Consider the following 17763-nt stretch of genomic DNA (forward strand, 5'->3'; position numbering starts at 1 on the left):
TTTTGGAGCCCCCCAAAATGAATTCGATCATTGTTTCTACTGTTGCCCCATCTATTTGCCATGAAATGATGGGACCGGATTCCATGATCTTCATATTTTGAATTTGAGTTTTTAGCCAGCTTTTTCACTCTCTTCTTTCACTTTGATCAGAGGCTCTTTAGTTCCTCTTCACTTTCTGCCATAAAGGTGGTATTATCTGCATATATGAAGTTATAGACATTTCTCCTGGCAATCTTGATTTCAGTCTGTGCTTCATCCAGCCCAGCATTTCGCATGATATACTCTGCATATAAGTTAAATAAGCAGGGTGACAATATACAGCCTTGACGTACTTCTTTCCCAATTTGGAACCAGTCTGTTGTTCTAACTGTTGCATCTTGACCTGCATACAGATTCTCAGGAGGCAGGTAACCCAGATAACCACAATGGTGTGATCACTCACCTAGAGTCAGACATCCTGGAATGTGAAGACAAGTGGACCTTAGGAAGTATCACTACGAACAAAGCTAGTGGAGGTGATGGTATTTCAGCTGAGCTACTTCAATTCCTAAAAGATGATGTTCTTAGAGTGCTGCACTCAATATGCCAGCAAATTTGGAAAATGTAGCAGTAACCACAGGACTGGAAAAGGTCAATTGTCATTCGAATCCTGAAGAAAGACAATGCCAAGGAATCCTCAAACTACCACACAATTGTACTTATCTCAAACGGTAGCAAAATAATGCTCAAAATTCTCCAAGCTAGGCTTCTCCTAGCTCCAAGCTAGATTCAACGTGAACTGAGAACTTCCAGATGCTCAAGCTGGGTTTAGAAAAGACAGAGGACCTGGAGATAAAATTGCAAAAATCTGTTGGATCATAGGAAAAGCATGAAAATTCCAGAAAAATATCTACATTATTATTGACAAACCATGCTGTCATCTAAATAAATTGTTAATGAAGTATACACAAAACCAGTAAAGAAACGGAACAAATAATGCTTATGAAAAATGTAATGGTTTTGCTTAAAAACCTGTTTAATCAAAAAAATTTGAAAACTATGAAACTGCTTTATTATTAGTGCCCAGGGAAAATTTTCTCATAATACTGAAGAAATTGTACAATTCTCACCGAAAACTTCATGGATATTCTGCCCTCCCAAATACCAATAATGGATGACATTTCATGAGGCTTGACATGTGTCCCACCTCTCAATTATTCCACAGGCCTCCTTCAATTTCATTCTCACAGCAAATCTGAGTAAGAAGGATTATTCTCTCCTTTTATAAAACTGGAAAGTGATATTCAGAGAGATTTAGCAATTTGTCCAAAGTCAAGAACCCACCTGGAATGCAGGAGCCTAAGGAGATGTGGGTTCAATCCCTGGGTCGGAAAGATGCCCTAGAGAAGGAAATGGCAACCCACTTCATTATGCCTGCCTGGAAAATCTCATGGGCTCCCCAGAGGATACTGGCGGGCTACAGTCCATGGGGTCGCAAAGAGCCAGACACAACCGAGCAACTGAGCACACTGCTAATTCAGTCATTCTGACCCCAAGATTGTCCTTTGCGTTTCTGCCTGATACTGTTCCCAAATAAAGATAAAATTAATATTTCAAGGCAATGGCAACCCACCCCAGTACTCTTGTCTGGAAAATCCCATGGACGGAGGAGCCTTGTAGGCCAGCAGTCCATGGGGTTGCTAAGAGTCAGACACAATTGAATGACTTCACTTTCACTTTTCATGCATTAGAGAGCGAAATGGCAACCCACTCCAGTGTTCTTGCCTGGAGAATCCCAGGGATGGTGGACCCTGGTGGGCTGCAGTCTATGGGGTCGCACAGAGTCAGACACAACTGAAGCTACTTAGCAGCAGCAACAGCAGATATACTCCATTATTATATATTTCCTTCTGTCTGCATTTTCTAGTTTTGTTTGGTTTCTTGGGGTTGTATCTGGTTTCTCCCATGCAGGGATGACTTCCAGATTTCTTTTTATTAGAGAATAATATCCTGCTCAGCTCACAGAGCAAACTGATCATTAAACTTGTGTTGATTTAAAAATTATTATTTAAATTAAAAACAAACGTTTTATGAGAAAGATGAGTTCTAAGCCCAGAACACAAAATGTCTTTTGCGGGGTGGGGTGAAAACCCAATAATTTTAATAAATACATCAATCCCAAGGACACAAAATTAGGCTGAGTGTTTTAAATATTCAATATCTACAAATGGGTGATAGTAAAAACACTAAATTTCCACAGGAAGACTCTACTGCTAGAATGAACACCATATTCTAAGGCTGCAGATTTAAAATATTCCTCTTGAAGAAGGAATTCATAGGGCCTGGACCCCATCGTAGGCCTGTTCATGCTGATCATGCTCGGCCACCTCTCCAATGGACTCTGGACTTTGTGCTTAGTGCCTATGGAAACTACAATAGAAGGATAAGACCCCCCTCTGGACAGGTGAATCTTGAAGATCACATCCAGGTTACTCATGGCCTAAGAGAAAACAGAATCTAATCACCCCTGCTTCCGGACAGGTCATAAATTATTTCTATATCTACTGGAGTGTAACTGCAGGCTTATTGATTATTAACTGTTTGAACACCTAACACTTGTAACACTTGAATAATGGGGTTATTGTGATTGTATTTACCCTTTCTTTGTTTTATGTAAGTCTCAAGGAAATTGGGGTGGTGGGTTCGGACACGTACACATGGGGTATAAAAGATTTTCACAAATGCTGTTCAGGGTCCTTGGCTAAGAGGAGACCTTGTCTTGGGCCTGTTAGGGGAAGCACACTGATTGAAACTGCCCACTCTGGCGAGGTACCATAGTAACTATTTGCATGAGTTGTTTTATGACAGGAGATCCTGATAAGGAATACAGAACTAATAAGCCACCACCAACCAGAAGAGTTCGGGAAAAGTCTAAAGGAGACACCGCGTGTCTGTCCACTTCCCAAAATCCCTCTCTCTGGCATCCATCTTGGCTGAGCAATGTGTGCGTCACCAGGAAAGACTGAATTAGAATGATTGGTCAAAGACCACCTGGAAACTAATCCCATCACCATAAAACCCGACATTGCGAGCCACGCAGCACAGCAGTTCTCCTGGGTTCCCTTACCCTACTGCTCTCCACCTGGGTTCCCTTTCCCAATAAAATCTCTTGCTCTGTCAGCACATGTGTCTCCTTGGACAATTCATTTCCGAGAGTTAGACAAGAGCCCAGTTTCGGGCCCTGGAAGGGGTCCCCCTTACTGCAACAAATGGTGACTCTGGCGGAACTCTTCTTCGCTGAGACTAACATCCTGACCACTCACAATACACAGGGGCCAGCTTGGCTGCCAGTGGACCAGACCCAGCGGCCACAACTGGGACCCTTTTTTCCCTGGTCTCCTCTTGATGCGGACAACTGCGCAGAGTGCCCCGACCGGTAAGGAACAAGAGACTTTATTGACCTCTCTCCCCTTCCCTCTCTCTTTCCTCTCCTTAGCCCTTCTTATCCTTCCCCATTTTTCTAGTCCCCCTGTCCTGGATGCGGGAATCTGGTCAAAGGGCCCTCAGCCTGAGCTGAGGATTGGAGACTGATCACCTCTTCTTGGCAGAGAACTCGAATTCTGGTTCTGGCCTGGTCTGATTTCTGGTAGGGCCAAGTTCCAGTCCTCCCTTCTCTGGAGGCCCAGGGTAAAGTCCCATAATGCCTGGGTATCTGTAGGTGGCAGGAGATGTCTGTAAGTCCACCCCTTTCATCCCCCTCTCTTGCCTCCTCCCCCTTCTTCTTTCAACCTGGCTTCCTTTCCTCCCTTTGAAATCTTTGATGTTAATACTTGGATCTGAAGTTCTGTGTCTCTATAGGAGGTTTTCTGAGAGACTGTATTCTTGTATTTAAGGGAGTGTCTGATGAGGACTGCCAGGTTTATATGTGTGTGTTTTAACTCTGTGTTCTCTGTTGTGATTTTTGATGGCCATTTTGCTTTGTCTGGCCACCATTTGCTTTAGATCACCGCCATTTTGTTAGAACCTGATTTTCTTTCCCTGTGCCTTGAGACCAGGGCTCTCAGGAACACTTATCTAGATCATCTCTAACTCCTGACACTGAGGAAAAAGACTTGAAAAATTTTATTTATTTCAACTTTTTTTTTTTTATAAACTAGAAAATTTTATATTGTAGTATCTAATTCATGACTAAACTTAGAAAATGAAGCTAGGTCTTGCACTGTGTCTGTCTAAATACATCGTGGTATGTCTTTGTCTCTGGGTAATATTTTTGAGGTTAATTTGTAAATGAGCTCTATTTATTTGGCTTAAAAAAAGGTTCAGTTCAGTCGCTCAGTCGTGTCCGACTCTTTGCAACCCCATGAATCGCAGCACTCCAGGCCTCCCTGTCCATCACCAACTCCCGGAGTTCACTCAGACTCACGTCCATTGAGTCAGTGATGCCATCCATCCATCTCATGCTCTGTCATCCCCTTCTCCTCCTGCCCCCAATCCCTCCCAGCATCAGAGTCTTTTCCAACGAGTCAACTCTTCGCATGAGGTGGCCAAAGTACTGGAGTTTCAGCTTTAGCATCATTCCTTCCAAAGAAATCCCAGGGCTGATCTCCTTCAGAATGGACTGGTTGGATCTCCTTGCAGTCCAAGGGACTCTCAAGAGTCTTCTCCAACACCACAGTTCAAAAGAATCAATTCTTCAGTGCTCAGCTTTCTTCACAGTCCAACTCTCACATCCATACTTGAACACTGGAAAAACCATAGCCTTGACTAGACGGACCTTTGTTGGCAAAGTAATGTCTCTGCTTTTCAATATGCTATCTAGGTTGGTCATAACTTTTCTTCCATAGAGTAAGCATCTTCTAATTTCATGGCTGCAGTCATCTGCAGTGATTTTGGAGCCCAAAACAATAAAGTCTGACACAGTTTCTACTGTTTCCCCATCTATTTCCCATGAAATGATGGGACCGGATGCCATGATCTTCGTTTTCTGAATGTTGAGCTTTAAGTCAACTTTTTCACTCTCCTCTTTCACCTTCATCAAGAGGCTTTTTAGTTCCTCTTCAATTTCTGCCATAAGGGTGGTGTCATCTGCATATCTGAGGTTATTGATATTTCTCCCGGCAAATCAAATAATTCCAAATTAAACAATATATTTCAGGTCATGTGAACTGGGAAATATTCACTATTAAATACCTGATATTAATGTTTGTTTGTTGACCTATCTCATATACACATGTCTTAGAGTAATTAACATTAAGTAGGATACTTTCATTGTACCTAGGTTTAATATAAGTTAAATATTATATATGTTAAAAGTTTGTCAACAAGGAAATTACCTCGAGTGAAGAAACTTTTAAAAAATGTAAATGAGATATGAGCTTTTATATAACTCTATTAAGAATAAATATTCTTTAGAAATATCTGTTTAAAATAGTCTCTCCAGATTGGTATAACTTAAATTTCTAAGGGGTGTGCTAAGTGTGCTAAGTGTTGGAAGTCTATTGAATAGTTAGGTCATTTCCAAATAAAATAAGAGTTTGAAACATTTACTATTAAACACTAATTTCCTTTTACAGAGAAACTAAAGAGATTTGGGACTATAAATGAATAATGTTTGGTGCCATCCTAAAATGTTCTAAGAAAGCAAGAGTTTTAGAAATTATCACTGGTATTTATGCTCACCAATCTATAAAATGTTAATATAAAAGTTAGTTCTTGTTTGCTAAATGAAAGTAGGAAGTGTGTTTTCAGTATTAAAAAAAGAAAGAAAGAAAGAAAAAGGTGTGCAAAATACTAAAGAGTTATGCATGATTAGGATTTTCTAAAATTGGATTACAATTAGTTAGATAAATGGATTTTGTTAGAAATGACACAGCCATAAGAAAACTGGTTAGAGTCAACTAGGTCCAAGATGGCGGAACTGACTTTCACTAGACCTTGAGACTTGGTATTTATGCCCATTGTGACATATCAACAAGCTAAATGATATACCCATCAACATTGACTAAATCTGACCAAATGTTCTAAAAGCTTTTAACTGATCTTTTTGATAAATCTTCCTAAATCGAATTCTTTTGAAGTTCCTTTGACCTCTAGCTAACTTTGGGGTGCTTCAGAGGGCCCCTGAAACATCCCAAAGAGAGATATTAAACTGTAATTATTTGGTTGGTTAAATTACATGAAAAAGATTATCAAATGAGTAATAAATCCACTCATGTTATAATGTATGGTAAAATTACTAATACCGATATCCTAGAAATTATATGAAGTTCTTAATACTCTGATATGTCCTGGTATTCTAATGGAAAACGTGTTGACTTCACAAAAGTTAACAAAAGGACTGAATGAACCAGTGAATATGCTTATAACTTTTATGGTTTGTATCTGAAAAATTACGGTTTTTCAGTGAGTAGGAAAAACCTTCCTCTAAAACTAATTATGGCAATACTTTGGTAAAATTAAAAGTTATAAACAAAACAATTATATTTTCTATCTGACTCCTCCAGAAATTTGAAATTCTTAGGTTTCCAGTAAGTTTATCAAATGAATTAGGAAAGTTATCTCATGGGTACAAAAATCTCAAGGAATTTTTGAGACCTTAAAAAGGGAAGAATTCACCTAGATTTGTTAGGCAAAATCTGTGATAAGCCTTTGGTGTGAGTTTCCCAGCCCTGTTTTATTTTAAAAGTTCAGTCTGAGACTCTATAAATGTTTCAGCAAAATAAAAAGTCTATAATCAATTATGGTCATATAAATCATCAGACCAAAATTAGTGAGAACAGACCTATTTTGCAAACAAACTAGCCTTAATTTGGTTATATTTGATAAAAATGAGGGTAACTTTAGGGAGAAAAAGATATTTCAAAAAAATGTTAAATCCCAGTTTGTTAATGGAGGTCTGCATCTAGTAAGACTCATCTCTTAGATAGTTCTTTGCTGTTATGTGATATTAATGTAAAATTTAATTGAATTCTTAAAGAACATCCTAAGTTTGTTTCTGAAGCTTATCTCAGTAATCTATCTTTGGATGAAGATCAGATGCCTCATGACCTGCAATCAGGACTGGAAAAAGACATAATTTAAGGGGCTATCTCCAACCTGGATGGAAGGACTTTTTTTTACCAGGTACTCTTAACTAGTTCATGCACAATGAAACTGAAGGAAAATTAACTCTTAGATTAATTCCCACTTCCAAAGGCCCCTACACTGGATTGGTCTATAGAGAAGACAGCTGACCTGATCTCACCTTAAAATGATGCTCAAGCAGGAGAAACTACACTACACCAGGATGAGAAGACGACGACATCAGAGGTAGACAGCTTGCCCAAGATGCTGGACCTGATTCATATGATCATTTATGTTTTCTTGACTTCTTAGACCTTTGCATATAAATCAAATGCTTTTCTATCATAGGCCTGATTCTATGCTAGTTTTAGAAATCAATTCAATTGTCAGGTTTGTGGCCAATTACCTGTGTCTAGTTCTGGGTTATCTTGTTAAATTTCTCTACTACAAGACTCTAACTGGTTGGCCCTGAGAAAATTTACTTAAAAAAAAATTATAGTCATATTCAGGTTACTGTGATGTTACTAGATGGGATCCCCTCACTGGGCCAATTAATAATGCCTGCTCTGACTCTGGCCATAAATTTTAGCTTTTTTTCTATTACTCAAGCTCAATCAGAGCAACAGGAAAAGTTTCAGCAAAGGAGAAAAAAATCTCCCACAATTATGGGATGGATTTATATAGATAACACCAGGCTATGGTAATTTAGGCTTAAAATCTCCTATGTGTTGGAAATAATTAAATCATACTAAGGACAATCAGTCTAGTAACACTAGAAAATGGGGCTATGTGCCTTATAGATGTTGCCAATGTATAATTTCCCTGGAAGATAAAGATTCTACAGAGCAGACTAAGTCAGATGACCAGAGATATACTGGGCTACATCTAATGAACGCTCTTAAATCTTATTTGTGACTTTACTAATACTGCTGGCTATGTTATTTGTATTTCACCTGTTTTACAAAATTGCTGTTTCTCACACTGTCAAATGTGTGTCTGAGGCCTCTAATAGAATAATATATAGTCCCATATGAGATCGGTGATGGTAACAGTGTAACTCTAGATATGGGAAGAAGCAACAAGAGGGAATATTTTCCTGGACCAAGAGACTAGTAAGACAGGTGGTCCAGAGAATTTTGGATACTGTTTTATGGCCTAGTCCAGTAACAGCACATTGAGTGGCCTGTCAACAAAATCTTTGCCAAACCTGAGAATGGACATTCTCAGCACCATGGGATAAAATGGTCACGAAATACCCACCTCAAAATCATGGTCAAGTTTATGAGCAAAAAGGGGCTCTGCCAACTGAAGACTGACATTTGCCATCTACATCTACAAAGATTAAATCATGGCCGCTGCAACTGCTGACTTTCAACACCCCTGAAAGGAGTTCAGGGTGAAAATCAGGAATGAGGCACTCTGCTCTGGGAAAAACTGGCAGAACAGGCCTTCAGATAGTTAGATCTTTTCAGGAGAAGATTTTATGAGTTCCAATTCTTGCATCTTCTCATACCTAGAGAAACACTGACGTCATTAACGGTGAAATCTGCTTTGGCTATTAAGGAAAAGTTTACAATTAAAAGTCAAAATAGACTAGCTTTGGTTCAGATATCCTGGGAAATAACTAGGTGATGCTATGGGTGTACTTTCAGATTAGACCTTGTGTTGCTAAACACTTGAGTTTTCTGAGTCGTGTCAGGCTTGGATGCCACCATTCTCAAAACAATCTCTGCTGGAAGCTAGTAACTGCAACCTTATTTTTCATAAAACTCGGCAACTGGCTACCTGGCTACAAGTCTCCCTGAAGTGCCAGGTCCAGACTGGGTTTCAGGTCTATTTTTCTAAAAAGAAATGAGATTTACTTTGTTTACTAAATTCCAGTTACACTCCTCCAACTACTTCTAATTGGGTCTGTTATACCATAATGACAGACCAAGGGATTGAGATTTTAATTATACAAGACTCAGATCTAGAACTTGGAACTCAGAAATACTTCCAATTCAGTGTCTATACTACAAGTCGAGACAGTCCTATGCTCCATTTTGACAGGAAGTTATCATAGTCATAGTTGCCTAGTTCCCTAAATTAAAACTGAGTAGAACTCTGTGGGGCTCTGGAGTAGAGATCAGTTCTGTGTTCTCCATTTCTTGTCTGTAGGATATAGGCTTCATTCAGCCTCCTTGACCTTCCCTGAGTTCCAAAGGGTGGATTCAAACAATTGGTAATCAGGCAAGGGAGGGGATACAGAAATAGGAGAAACAATCAAAGGTTGGTACAGCCTCCAGACAGAGTCCTGGTTCCTACTCAAAGAAATATGCATAACAATGTCTTTGAGACCCCAAACCAGGTGGAGGATGGTAACTTCAGACTGAACACAAGATTCCTGGAGCACAGCTCTGTTGCCTCACCACCAACCAATCAAAAAGGGTCACAAACCCTGCAACCCTCACCCCAAATGTTGCCTTCTGTTTCTGGGGACCAGAGATGACCATCCTGTTAGGTCTCCTGTTAAGCCCTTGTCTATTTCATCTCTGAGAGAGGCCAACATTTTCAAACTAAATTGCTCTTACTACAAGGGTGGAAGCTGGTTTCAGATGTGGAACACCCCAACTTAAATCAGGTACAGAGAGAGACTTCTGTTCTGCTAGGCAGGCCTACCCCCATGCACAGGAGGAAGAAGTTATAGAAGAAAGAGACCTCCGCCCCAATTCCCAAGAAGTATCTTGAGTATGAAGTCTTTCAGAGGGGAGTTGTTAGGGGAAGCACACTGATTGAAACTGCCCACCCTGGCCAGGTACCATAGTAACCATTTGCATGAGTTGTTTTATGACAGGAGATCCTGATAAGGAATACGGAACTAATAAGCCACCACCAACCAGAAGAGCTCGGGAAAGGTCTAAAGGAGACATCGCATGTCCGTCCACTTCCCAGAATCCCTCTCACTGGCATCCATCTTGGCTAAGCAATGTGTGCACCACCAGGAAAGACTCTGAATTAGAATGATTGGTCAAAGACCACCCGGAAACTAATCCCATCACCATAAAACCCGACATTGTGAGCCACGTGGCAGAGCAGTTCTCCTGGGTTCCCTTACCCTACTGCTCTCCACCTGGGTGCCCTTTCCCAGTAAAATATCTTGCTCTGTCAGCACATGTGTCTCCTTGGATAATTCATTTCCGAGTGTTAGACAAGAGCCCAGTTTCGGGCCCTGGAAGGGGTCCCCCTTCCTGCAACAGGCCCACCGGTGTAATAAACTGCACTCCACTATCTGCATCGTGATTCTGAGTGAGTTTGTTTTCCAGAACACATGACTATAACACTCTCAAAAGCAAAGTTTGAATATATGATCTGTTTGCCTCTAGCTTCCAAATTACTTACATTCTTGTTAACAACAGACAAGTAGCTGACATGATTGTATATGTACAAAATCCTATAGAATTTTAGAAAACACCATCAACTCCAGGAAATGCGAAGTGAATTCTCTAATAAATCAATTGCTTTCTATATACTAGCAATGAGCATTTGAAAATGGTATTTTTTCTTTGCATTCAAATGGATGCTTTTGAACTCTGGTGTTGGAGAAGACTCTTCAGAGTCCCTTGGACGGCAAGGAGATCAAATCAGTCAACCCTAAAGGAAATCAGTCCTGAATACTCATTGGAAAGACTGATGTTGAAGCTGAAACTTCAATGCTTTGGCCACCTGATGTGAAGAACTGATTCTTTGAAAAGACCCTGATGCTGGGAGAGATTGACAGCAGGAGGAGAAGGGGACTACAGAGAATGAGATGGTTGGATGGCATCACTGATTCAAAGGACATGAGTTTAAGCAAGCTCTGGGAGTTGGTTAGGGACAGGGAAGCCTGGAATGCTTCAGCCCATGGGGTCACAAAGAGTCGGACATGACTGAGTGACTGAACTGAACTCACTTGAACTGAACTCATTAAATATTCAGGAATAAATTGAACCAAAAAGATTTGTGGAACAAAACAAAGATCCAGACACAGACTTCCTCACATACAGTCAAATGATTTTAAATCAAGGTGCCAATTCAGTGTATGAAAGTCGTTAACAAACTTGGCTAGAATGACTGGGAAAAATAAACCTCACAACTAAATACAATTTGATATGTAAAAATTAATGCAAAATGTATCAGTTTCTTTAAAAAAAAAAACTAGAACAACAGGAAAATATCTTCATGCTTCTAAAGATAAAGACTTCTTAGGATACAAAATCATAAATAAGAGCCAAAAAAGGTAAACATGAGAGGGTAACAGGCAGGAAGGCTGGGGGTCTCCAAAGGGAGGAAATAGGCTGCTAAGTGTCAGACATTTTTTCTCTCTCTCTCTCTTAAAGGGCAGGAAGAAACAAACTACAAGTGTCAGATTTTTTTTTCCTTCTCTATACAAAATTAAAAGGAGGTTTCTTTTAAAGTTCTGTGTTGCCACTAAGACACCTAGCTCCACCAGAACTTTACTCAAACCTTGAGCTAACCAATGCGTTTTTCTTATGGAAATGCTTTTCTTAAGCTATGATAATGAACTATGTACTTACCCTGGGCTCTGTCTTCAACTCAGTTCTGCCTCAGACTCAGAACAGACTTGACAAACCAGTATGTTTTACTCATGCAAATATTCTCTTAAGCTATGTTAATGAGACTATGTCTTTGCTTGGAAACCTGCCTTTCTTCAAGATTCATGTCAATCATTTTATGGCCCAGGAAAACATCTTGAGCCAATGTTATCTCAAAATGTATGTTGTGCATGAGGAGCCACAGGTGATTTTGCAACCCAAGAAAATAAAATCTGTCACTGTAACCACTTTTACCCCATCTATTTGCCATGAAGTGATGGGACCAAATGCCATGATCTTAGTTTTTTGAATGTTGAGTTTTAAGCCAGCTTTTTCATTCTCTTCTTTCAACTTCATCAAGAGGCTCTTTACTTCCTCTTTGCTTTCTGCCATTATGTGGTATCATCTGGATATCTGAGGCTGTTGATACTTCTTCTGGCAACCTTGATTCCAGCTTGTGATTCATCCAGCCCAGCATTTCACATGATGTACTCTGCATATAATTTAAATAAGCAGGGTGACATTACACAGCTTTGACATACCCCTTTCCCAATTTTGAACCAGTCTGTTGTTTCATGTCTGATTCTACCTGTTGCTTCTTGACCTGCATATAAATTTCTCAGAAGGCTGGTAAAGTGGTCTGGTATTCCCACCTCTTTAAGAATTTTTCCACACTTTGTTGTGATCCACACAGTCAAATGCTTTAGTGTAGTCAATAAAGAAGTAGATGTTTTTCTGTAATTCCCTTGCTTTTCCTATGATTCAACAGTTGTTGGCAATTTAATCTCTGGTTCCACTGCCTGTTCTAAATCTTGTACATCTGGACGTTCTCGTTCACGTACTAGTAAAGCCTAGCTTGAGGGATTTTGAGCCTTACCTTGCTGGCAAGTGAAATGAGTGCAACTGCATTGTAGTTTGAACATTCTTTGGCATTGCCCTTCTTTGTTGTTTTTTTTTTTTTAATTTTTAAACTTTACATAATTGTATTAGTTTTGCCAAATACGGAAGGTGGCCTTTTCCGGTCCTGTAGCTACTGCTGAGTTTTCCAAGTTTGCTGGCATATTGAGTGCAGCATTTTCACAGCATCACCTTTTAGGACTTGAAATATCTCAACAGGAATTCCATCACCTTCACTAGCTTTGTATGTAGTAATGCTTCTTAAGACCAAGTTGATTTCACACTCCAGAATGTTTGCCTCTAGATGAGTGAACACACCGCCATGGTTGTCTGAGTCATGAAGATCTTTTTTGTGTAGTTCTTCTGTGTATTCTTGCCACCTCTTCTTAATATCTTCTGCTTCTGTTAGGTCCTTGCCATTCTGTACTTTATAATCCCCATCTTTGCATGAAATGTTCCCTTGGTATCTCTAATTATTTGAAGAGATCTCTAGTATTTCCCAGTGTTATCTGGCACTTTGGCGAACTGTATGAAAATTATATTAATTTGAATTATTTTGTGCTCAATGGTCTATTTTGAGAATGGTTGATTTTTATTCTGTGAGTCTACATGGGAAAGTGTCCATTTAAGTCTTCAAGGATTGCAAAGCCTAGAATCTATGTAATGCAAACTCATGAGGTAATATTTATGAGCCTGAAAACTGTGTCACAATAATTTTAATTCAACATCATGCCTTTAGCAAACTATTTCTCCTACTTAAAAATACATTTGGTGTTTTAAAATAACAATGCATTATTTAGTGCACATCTGCATCTCTGAGATTATTGATATTTCTCCCGGCAATCTTGATTCCAGCTTGTGCTTCATTCACTTGGCATTTTGCATGATGTACTTGGCATGTAATTTAAATAAGCAGGGTGATAATATATAGCCTTGACTTATGGCAGAATGTGAAGAACAACTAAAGAGCCTCTTGATGAAAGTTAAAAAAGAGAGTGAAAAGTTGGCTTAAAACTCAACATTCAGATGTCTAAGATCATGCATTTGATCCCGTCACTTCCTGGCAAATATATGGGGAAATAATGAGAGATTTTATTTTCTTGGGCTCCAAAATCACTGGAGATGGTGAATGTAGCCATGAAATTAAAAGTCGCTTGCTCCTTGGAAGAAAAGCTAGGACCCACATAGACAGCATATTAAAAAGCAGAGACATTACTTTGCCTACAAAGGTCCATCTAGTCAAAACTATGGTTTTTCCAGGAGTTATGTATGAATGTGAGAGTTGGACTATAAAGAAAGCTGAGTGCCTGGAGAATTGATGCTTTTGAACTGCGGTGTTGGAGAAGACTCTTGAGAGTCCCTTGGACAATAAAGAGATCCAAGCAGTCCATCCTAAAGGAAATCTGTCCTGAATATTCATTGGAAGGACTGATGCTGAAGCTGAAACTCCAATCCTTTGGCCACCTGATGTGAAGAACTGACTCATTGGAAAAGACCCTGATGCTGGGAAAGATTGAAGGCAGGAAGAAAAGGGGACTACAGAGGATGAGGTGGTTGGATAGCATCACCGACTCGATGGACATAAGTTTCAGCAAGCTCTGGGGGTTGATGATGGACAGGGAAGCCTGTCATGCTGCAGTTCATGGGGTTGCAAAGAGTTGGACATTATGGAGCAACTGAACTAAATTGATCTGATTTGGTGCTCAAGATGCAGTTAGCTTTTGTGCTAAGAATTTTATTAAAACATTCATTTTGTCTCCCCAATAAACCTTATAAAGTTGGTATTATTTTCCCTGTTTTACAGACAGGAGGTGTTGTTTTTGTGTGGCAGAGATGGTAAGAGGGTGATCCAGGACTCAAGCTTCAAAAGGGAGACTGCAGGCTCCTCACTCCAGGGCACTTTGAAGCTGTTGACATCGTAAATGATTATCAAGTGCTGGGCTTAGTCGCTCAATCATGTCTGACTCTTTGCAGCCCAAGGGATTGTAGCCCACCAGGCTCCTCTGTCCAGGGGGATTCTACAGGCAAGAATACTGGAGCAGGTTGCCATGCCCTCCTCCAGAGGATCTTCCCAACCTAGGGATCGAATCCAGGTCTCCCACATTGCAGGTGGATTCTTTACCATCTAAGCCACCAAGCACACTATACAAATTGGATTTTTTTTTTTTTAATGCTACCTTTCTTCTTCCTTTGGAATTTTGAACAGCTCCCTTTGTCAATAACTATAATGTGACTGAGCAGGCAAGACATCTGTTGTTATAAGAGTCAGGGTACACAATGGTGTACAAACTTGTGATCACCCCTCTTTTGGGATGTCGTCTCTGAATGACATCACTTGAGGGGATGGACTGTCCTGAAGTGTGGATGCACTAGTCAGAATCCAGGGTTTTCACACCTGCCATCACTACTACAAAATATTAAATAAATTACCTGAGATTTCATTTAAGAGAATGAGAAGGAATTAGATAAGGAAAAGTATATGGAATATATCCTTTAGATGTAATAAACATGAAAATAATCAAGTATTTTCCAAGGTTTATAAAATATACCAAGGCTGATCAGAATCATCAGGAATGAGTTCCAACCCACTTGACACTAACTGCATCCTTTGAAACAGCCCCTTCAAAAATGCTGAACAAGCCCCTTCCTGACGCCCCTCTCAATAGTGACAGAGAGAAAAGACTGCTTCCCACATAGGAACTGAGCTTCCTGCAGCACCTCCTGTTCCACCACCCACAGGAGCATTTTCCTTTCCTCTGGGATGAAAGGTCACTTCATAGAAACTCCACCCACTTCCTGGACCAGACTCCCTAACTGCTCCAGCTCCCACATCCAGTTTGCCTTTCAGGACTTCCTCCAAGGTACTTGCACAATTCAGATTCCAAAGGCAGCAAGAGGTGAGTTTCTATGTAGTTCCTTTCCCTGGGTTTCCCTGATAGCTCAGTTGGTAAAGAATCTGCCTGCAATGCAGGAGACCCCAGTTTGATTCCTAGGTAAGGAAGATCCCCTGGAGAAGGGATAGGCTGCCCACTCCAGTTATTCTGGCCTGGAGAATTCCAAGGACTGTATAGTTCATGGGGTCACAAAGAGTTGGACATGAATAAGTGACTTTCACTTTGTTTTCCCTCCCCTAAGGTCCTGGAAGAGGGTTTTGTGCCTGCTCACCCTTGTACCTCAGGGTCTCAACTTTAATCCCTATTTGTTGAACAGAAGGAGAGAGAGAGAGAGAATACAACCCACCACCTCACACATACCCCCAACTCAAACTACAAACCCAAACAGCCAGCAACACCTCCTCAGACCCTACATTCCAGATGGGCCTCTCTCCCGCTTCATTCAAACCCCTTCCAGGAGTAGCCTGTCTTCACCTCAAGTCCCTCCACATCTCCTGGATTCTCAGCCTTTTGCACTCTGGCCTCCTCATATCTGGAACCTGCTTCTTGGGTCACCGACACCTCCTGATTCCAAATCAACTAACAACTCTCTGTGGGCTCACCTTCTCATTTGCATTGAGCAGACCTGTCCTTCCTCAGGTCTCCACACTGTCTCCTCCTCTCATTCCTTGCTGTTCACTGTTTGTCTCCTCTGCTTGCCTCCTCTGTCAGCTTTCTCTCTAAATATCAAGGCTTCCAAAAGGTTCTGATCTTGGTCCCTAAACATGCCTTACTCTCTCTGGGCAATCTTATCCTTCTTCACAGATTCAACTACTACCTTCTCAGTGAAAAATACATTGGTGCCATTCCAGGTCTCTCCCTTAAATACCAGACTCTAACTTTCAATGACCTTTAGGACGCCTCCATCTGGAGGACCTGGACTTCAAGATAATAGAACTACAAGTGGAAAAGCTGGAATTGGAAATCATTGAGACTGAAATTTTCTCTCCTCACATGACTAATAATGTTTATCCTGAAATCAGATAGCATCTGTTCCTATCCCTCTTTAGGTCATGCAAAAATATGTGATGGATTCTGATCATAAGGGCCAATTAACCATGTGCCAAGCACACAGCAAGCCAGCCAACTTTGGAAACCCACCCTTGACCTAGTTTATAGTAGCAAAGGAACAGAACCTTTCACAACATCTTTTTAAAGTAATTAACAATCACTGTCAAGATGTGATACTGCTTTACTGAAAGACTGCTTCTGGGGATAAGTAATGGAGCTAAACCCAAGAGGATACCTTTATAAAATAAGTTTCCAGGGAAAAAAAAAAAAAAAAAAGGCACATATATCTTTGCAGTAAAAGTCCTCTGCCTCTGAGTCTCAGCTTACTTCTCATTGGTAAATAGTGGAAGCCTTTGCCCACAGCCTGTGCTGTTTGCATTCAGATATTAATTGCTGCATTTCTGTGTGCTGCTGCTGTCACTTCAGTTGTGTCCAACTCTGTGCGACCCCACAGACATCAGCCCACCTGGCTCTCCTGCCCGTGGGATTCTCCAGGCAAGAACACTGGAGTAGGTTGCCATTTCCTTCTCCAATGCATGAAAGTGAGAAGTGAAAGTGAAGTCGCCCAGTAGTGTCTGACTCTTAGCGACCCCATGGACTGAAGCCTACTAGGCTCCTCCATCCATGGGATTTTCCAGGCAAGAGTACTGGAGTGGGGTGCCATTGCCTTCTCCATTTCTGTGTGCAGCTTTTGATAAATGCATTTAATTTACAAAATAAACACTTAGAAGGTCACATAGCTTGAATCACTGAAAAGCAGACAGGAATAACAGAGAAAACACGCCAGGTGAGCAATGATACAGAATGAGGAAACAAGAGCTGAGATGACCCAGCATCATGCCTTAGAACCTCAAATTCACAAACAAAACAAAGGCCGGATAGAAGCATTCCCGTGATTATTTCTGCCTTTTTTTTTTTTTTAAGATAACGTTAAAACAGAGACTTCAACATGTGAAAAGAAAAACTGCCTACAAAAACAAAGAAGACATTTTCTGAGATAACTTTGATCCTTTAATCAAATTACTGGATTAAACTCTTTGTATCAATAACTGCCCTTTATTGTCCTTGATCAAGTATTATTTTCACCTTATTATTACTAATCTTTTCTAAGTGATCACATTTGACCCTATCAAAAAAAAATGGTGCAATAAATACTTGGCTTCTGTGGTAATACGACACATAATTTTGCTCATCTAGTCTATCTTTCCATGAGAGGTGACTGTTTCTGTTATGAAATGTGCTCACAGTAAAAGGAATCCAAGCCAGACACCTGGAACGTAGAGGGAGAACCACTTACCCAGCCTGTCACT

The 17763-nt window shown here is 40.4% G+C and overlaps 1 protein-coding gene across 1 annotated transcript in view; it reads right to left on the reverse strand.

Annotated features, from left to right (window-relative positions):
- The window catches only part of LOC147361943 (ATP-binding cassette sub-family C member 4-like), a 211428-nt gene that overhangs the window by 111606 nt on the left and 82059 nt on the right, over positions 1-17763 (reverse strand). The gene's annotated exons all lie outside the window — the stretch shown is intronic.

Source organism: Bos grunniens, chromosome 12 (assembly GCF_055505025.1).
Source record: "Bos grunniens cultivar Pamir isolate PY7600 chromosome 12, Bosgru_T2T1.0, whole genome shotgun sequence".
Lineage (NCBI taxonomy): Eukaryota > Metazoa > Chordata > Mammalia > Artiodactyla > Bovidae > Bos > Bos grunniens.